The 5523-nt window shown below is 44.8% G+C and overlaps 1 pseudogene; it reads right to left on the bottom strand.

The window, feature by feature from the left end:
• Positions 1 to 1888: 1888 nt before the first annotated feature.
• LOC100584250 lies at positions 1889 to 5244 on the bottom strand (annotated as a pseudogene).
• Positions 5245 to 5523: the final 279 nt, after the last annotated feature.

The following is a 5523-nucleotide window of genomic DNA, read 5'->3' as shown; positions in this document are numbered from 1 at the left end:
TTTAAATAATTTTTATTCAATAGTAAAATATGTAGCTTCCTGGCTGTATGGGACAGTCTTTTCTGAATCCGTCTGATTCTTTTCTCTCTTTTAGAGTTCTTCTTTGCCTCTTATGATTTGTGTTATAGTTTTCTTTATTAGAGGTGTGGGTGGTTTTAAGTTCAGGTGTTTCATTAAGGCAAGCTGGAGATAGGAATAAAAGGATTATGAAAGAGAAGGAGCTTGAAAGATGCTTTTACCCATATCTGTTTCTGCTTTATCAGCCCTCTTTTTGCTGCCTTTATTTTAGAATTTAGAGTGAGCTTGCCTTGTCTTCTGAAAGAGTTCCCTGAATCTTTAGTTGCCAAAAGTTCATGATTCTTTGGTGATTCTTTTATATGGGTAAAGAAAACCTAATGCCCATATGTGGGGATGTTGTCATTCCAGTGGGTGCCCAGCAAATTTGTTTTAACTCTATAACTGACTTTGAAGGGCGGGAGCCTTGTTGTCACTCTTAATTGGGACTCCAGTCACACTTGGGTTTTCTGTGACCATCTCGCCTGCTACCCTCCCCACCCACACCCGCCGCCCCAACACCTTAAGAAAAGGAGATCATCTAAAGAGGAGGAATCAGAGTTTAGGTTGGGGAAGAAAAGGGCAAGGGTTTCATTTGTCCCTGTGCTGCTGTCTTCCGGGACTCTCTGAGGGGTAAGACGGTGGTGGGCACATACAGCCAAAGGAAGTAGGGGTACAGGGGAGTGTGACTCTGAGTGTGGAGTTTATTACTTGGCAGGAGGCACTTCTAATCTTTAACACATGCCCGTAAATGCCATTGGGAAGGTTTGTTAATAAAACTCTCTGGAAAGATTTGTTGAGTACCTTTTCTGTGCCAGATAATGTTAGGTAATAAGCATATCACAGGTAGCCTTTCACTCACTGCTGCAGTCAGCCCTTCCTGGAGTTCCCTGTGTCTCCACCACACAGATGAGGAGACTGAGGCTAAGGGATGGAACGACCGGGCGAGTCAGGGAGGGGTTGTGATCTGGGATCTGTCAGGCCTCGCTGCTCCTCTGCTGAGGTCAGCCCTCACTGGAGTCACCGTGTGAGTAGTTGGCTTTCTCTGAATCCCCCAGTGGGTGGATTTGGGCCTGGAAGAGAAAGCTGGGGCTCCTGTTTGTGGCTCGTAAGGAGTGGTTGGTGTTTCCAGAGAGGAATCAATGCTGCTCTGGGGAACATGGAGGAGGACAACTGGAGGTGGCATTTCTACGACACCGGGAAGGGCTCCGACTGGCTGGGGGACCAGGATGCCATCCACTACATGGTGGAGCAGGCCCCCGCTGCCGTGGTCGAGGTGATGGGCGGGAGGCTCTGGGTGCTCTGGTGGTCTGTTTCTAGTACAAGAGTCTGGGAAAAAATGTAAGCAATTGAGGCAGATGTGGCAGCCGAAAGAATGGTGATTAGCAAAGCTCACAAGAGAAGTCTTTGTCCATCATGAACTATGCATTACATGTAACAAGAAAAGCTTCTCTTTGATGAAGTGTTGACATGTTCATAAAATAGTTTACTTTGGGTTTGCAGATTTGTGTTAAAGTTGTTTAGTGTAGATTAGTTGTGAATATCTTGACTCCTTTAAGGTAACAAGGTTTTTGTTTATCTTTCACAGCTAGAAAATTATGGCTTGCCATTTAGCAGAACTGAAGATGGGAAGATTTATCAGTGTGCATTTGGTGGACAGAGCCTCAAGTTTGGAAAGGGCGGGCAGGCCCGTCGGTGCTGCTGTGTGGCTGATCGGACCGGCCACTCAATATTGCACACCTTATACAGGAGAAAACTTAGATTATAAATTCTAAGAATTCAAAATACATATTCCACAGGTTTCACCAACTAGTTCTATTTAAACGAGATAAATTCATTTTAATTCTATGTATTTAGTGACATCTATTTCATGCCAGAAGAGCTGGCTACTGTATACCTTCATTAAAGGCACCCTGCTTAGTCTGTCACAGATGTCGATCTGGCATTTTTTGCTCAGCAAGAGTGACCGCTTCCACATGGCCATGGGCACAGGCCAAATGTAGAGCAGTCCTAGGAGAGCGAGAGGAGTTTTCAGGAAATTGTAGTGCAGTCTCTCAAAACCTATAATGGTTCATGTAATTGTAAACATTGAAGAGCATTCGTCTGCCTTCAAAACAAATAATTTTCTTTTGAAGAAATTACAACATTTGGCTGGGCGCAGTGGCTCCCGCTTGTAATCCCAGCACTTTGGGAGGCCGAGGCGGGCGGATCACGAGGTCAGGAGATCGAGACCACGGTGAAACTCCGTCTCTACTAAAAATACAAAAAAAAAAATTAGCCGGGCGAGATGGCGGGCGCCTGTAGTCCCAGCTACTCGGGAGGCTGAGGCAGGAGAATGGCGTGAACCCGGGAGGCGGAGTTTGCAGTGAGACGAGATCGCGCCACTGCACTCCAGCCTAGGCGACAGAGCGAGACTCTGTCAAAAAAAAAAAAAAAAAAAAAAAGGAAGTACAACATTTATTAGCTCTTACTGCTCACTCCCTTAATGAAACAGCAGCCTATTTGGACAGAATGAGCTTGGTGTTTGGATTCAGTTCAGCTGGAGCTTGAGTTCTACTTTGAACTCAGTGACGTACCAGGTATTGCTTAGCCTTTCTGTGCCTCATTTTCCTCATTAATAAAATAAAGATGATAATAGCAGCTAGCTCACAGGACGCCATTGTGATGCTTAAATGGGAATCTATGTAAAGTATTTAGAACCATTTCTAGAACAAGCAACAACTCAATAATTGTTAGATTGTTGTTGTTTTTTTTGAGACCGGGTCTTGCTCTGTTGCCCAGGCTGGAGTGTAATGGTGTATTACATATATTTCATATATTGCCTCACTGCAGCCTGGAACTCCTAGGCTCAAGTGATCCTCCTGCCTCAGCCTCCTGAGTAGCTGGGACCACAGGAGTACACCAGCATGCTCAGCTAATTATAAAAAAACTTTGTAGAAAGAATCTTGCTTTGTTGCCCAGGCTGGTCTCAAACTCCTGGCATCAAGGGAACCTCCCATACTTCTATATCTATTGTCACTTTCAATGGTCACATATTACTGCATCCTATGGATACAACTGAAACTTATTTATAGGACACATTCTGAGGGTTCTTTTTAACATAAATGCTGAGAAAAACAAAGTACATGTATCTCTATTTTCTAAAGGTATTTCAGTACAATGGAATCGATGGGTAAATGGCATATACATTTTTTGAATGTGGTAATTACCACCAAATTATCTATTTGAAAAGTCATCAGCAACTTAAACTTTAAGCAGCAGTATAAGTACCACTGTTGTTTATTCTCACAAACATTGTGGATTGAAAACAGTATCATTCCTCTTTTAACTTAAATTCTTTTACGAGAAACACTAAGGATTTTTTCCTATGTATATAAGTAACTTCTGGGTCTGCAAAAAAGTACTTTGCTCACTTTTAGAGTTCTTTTCTTGTTGATTTGATTTGAAAGAATTCCCTATAAAATAAAGATGTGCTTTATATCTGTATATATATAACCGATATATAACATATTATATCAGTATTATATACAATTTTTTATATGTATAATCAGTTATATATCATAATATATATAATAGAAAGTAAATTCCCTGTAGGATGAAGATACACTTTTCATCTGAATATCTATTTATATATATATATATATCAGTAAAAACATATACATAGTAAATATTTTTCAAGTATGTTATCGTTTGTTAATTTTTTTCTGATACACAGGGGGGTTTTAATTTTTTTTTTTTTTTTGAGGCAGAGTCATGCTCTGCCACCCAGGCTGGAGTGCAGTGGTGTGATCTTGGCTCACTGCAACCTCCATCTCCCAGGTTCAAGTGATTCTCCTGCCTCAGCCTCCCGAGTAGCTGGGACTACAGGTGCGTGCCACCATGCCAGGTTCATTTTTTGTATTTTTAGTAGAGATGGGGTTTCACTGTGTTAGCCAGGATGGTCTCGATCTCCTGACCTCATGATCCGCCCACCTCAGCCTCCGAAAGTGCTGGGATTACAGGCATGAGCCACTGCGCCTGGCCTGGGGGTTTTAATTTTTAGTTTGCTAAATCAACCTTCAGAATGCCTGCTTGTGAGGTCATTCTTAGGAAGGCCTTTGGCAATGTAAAATGTACCTGTATAAATAAGCATTTGTGTTTTCTTCTGGTACTTTTCTCATTTTGCATATGTAAAAATTTCAATCTGTATTCCATCAGGAACTCATTTTTGTGACATAAAATTTCATTAGTTTTCTTCAAAGAGCAGGCATTTTATTAATAACTCAACCCTTCCTACTCATCTGAAATGTTACCATTATCAATCCTTACATCTATATCTTACATATATTTCAGTGTTTCTGGATTTCCATTCTGTTCCATGTATTTATGTCTTTTCAGCTGTTAGTAAATAATTGTGGGAATTAATAGCACATTTTGATATCTAGAGGAGCAAGTCTTTTTTTCACTCTTATAAAAATTTTTAAATGTCATCACAATAGTAAGACAGCAGGTGTCATGCAAAAATGATAAATCCTTGATATTTTCATTCGGTTTATGTAAAACTGATAAACATGGAAAGAGCTCATGCTTTGAGAAAACTGAGTCTTCCCGTTCAAGGAACCCACCTCCCACTTCCATGTGTCGCTCTAAGAAGCTCCAGTAAAGAAGCTATCTACCTGGGTGGATTCGCATGTGAAACCGACACAGGCTTTTACCTGAGAACTTTCCGCCTACTGAACATGACTCATGGTATTTTGGACATGGGAATGAGCTCTCATCAAGCACCTCCACGACCCCATGTTTTAAACGTGTATATGCTTAACTTTGTGGGTTAAATCACTCAACTTCTCCACCAAGTGCTCCAGGCGGGGAATTGCCAGCGATGGAAAGCAGCGGAGGCTCCGTTTGGCTCCGCTGCTCCGAGGGTGCCCAGCGCTCTCCAAGGCTCCCGTCCCAGGGGCTGCGGGGAAGCCGGGCCTGGGGACCCCGTCCCGCCGCGGCTGAGCCCCCGCTACCTGTCCTGGGCATCCACGTCCCGGCTCCTGCGCGCCAGGCGGCGCTCCACCTCCGCGGCGTCGCCCTTGAGGGCCGCCCTGCGGATCTTCCGCAGTTCCGCGTCCCTGGTGTGGTACCCGGCACCGCGTACTCGTGGTCGATGGAGCCCAGGACCGCCCGGCCCACGCGTCTCCCGAAGCTGAAGAGCTTCTTCATGGGGCGACTTCTCCTCAGACGCCCACCACCGGCTCCTGAGCCCCCGCGGCTCCTCGTGGCCTTTCCACCCTCACCCAGCCCCAAACCCGCGATCCACCCCCAAACCCGAGATGTAGCTCAGAATCCGCGACCCAGCCGGGTCCACCACAGCCTTCAGCAGCGACACTCGCAGCCTCCGACCTCTCAGCCCGCAAAGCCGTTAGGCGCGCGCCCCCAGCTCAGCGCCCGCTCGGACTCCGGAAGCCGCTCCCAAGCCCGCGCGGCCGGCAGGGGGCGGCT

This window comes from Nomascus leucogenys, unplaced genomic scaffold, assembly GCF_006542625.1.
Source record: "Nomascus leucogenys isolate Asia unplaced genomic scaffold, Asia_NLE_v1 001633F_31547_qpd_obj, whole genome shotgun sequence".
NCBI lineage: Eukaryota > Metazoa > Chordata > Mammalia > Primates > Hylobatidae > Nomascus > Nomascus leucogenys.
The sequence above is the reverse complement of the archived record's forward strand: the minus strand, read 5'-3'. Positions and strand labels throughout refer to the sequence as shown.